The following is an 812-nucleotide window of genomic DNA, read 5'->3' as shown; positions in this document are numbered from 1 at the left end:
CACACACACAAACATATGTACACACCTTCAGGCCCATCCCCACCCCCTCTCGGCTCATGTTGCCTGGCCTGCATACCAGCCACTTTTTTCAGTCTCCCTTTTCACAACATCCCTGGCCCTCCCCCCGTCTCCTCGCAAATCATCCTGTTCATGCCCTTTGTCCCATCTCTGTCACCTCTCATACTCACTCTCTCTCTCTCTCTCTCTCTCTCTCTCTCTCTCTCTCTCTCTCTCTCTCTCACACACACACACACACACACACACACACACACACACACACACACACACACACACACACACACATACAGATAGAGAGAGAGAATGAGTGACATGTTCAAGAAATGTTCATGTGTTCAAAAATATGAAGTGACTGGTCATGCACTTCTGCCCTTTCTCCTCTCTCTCTGTCTCTCTCTCTGTCTCTCTCTCTCTCTCTCTCTCTCTCTCTCTCTCTCTCTCTCTCTCTCTCTCTCTCTCTCTCTCTCTGTGTCTCTCTCTCCCTGCCATGTTGCTGTGGGTCTCTCTATCCCCTCCCCCACCCACTAAATGCCACATATTTCCTGTTTGTACTTGAATCAACTGAAGAGGAGCTGCCGTGAAGTTGTGCCCCTGTGTTTCCTCCTCTGTTCCGTCTGCCAGCCTGTACCTCTGTTCATAGAATCATACGGGGACACTTTCACTTGTCATCAACCACAGCCTCACCCATACAACACCAATCAGGCCAACACAGGGCAACGCAACATAACACAACACAGCATGGCAACCCACCACAGCACAACACAGCACAACACAACACAACACAACACAACACA

The sequence above is a fragment of the Alosa sapidissima genome, chromosome 10 (assembly GCF_018492685.1).
Source record: "Alosa sapidissima isolate fAloSap1 chromosome 10, fAloSap1.pri, whole genome shotgun sequence".
Taxonomy (NCBI): Eukaryota; Metazoa; Chordata; class Actinopteri; order Clupeiformes; family Clupeidae; genus Alosa; species Alosa sapidissima.
The sequence above is the reverse complement of the archived record's forward strand: the minus strand, read 5'-3'. Positions refer to the sequence as shown.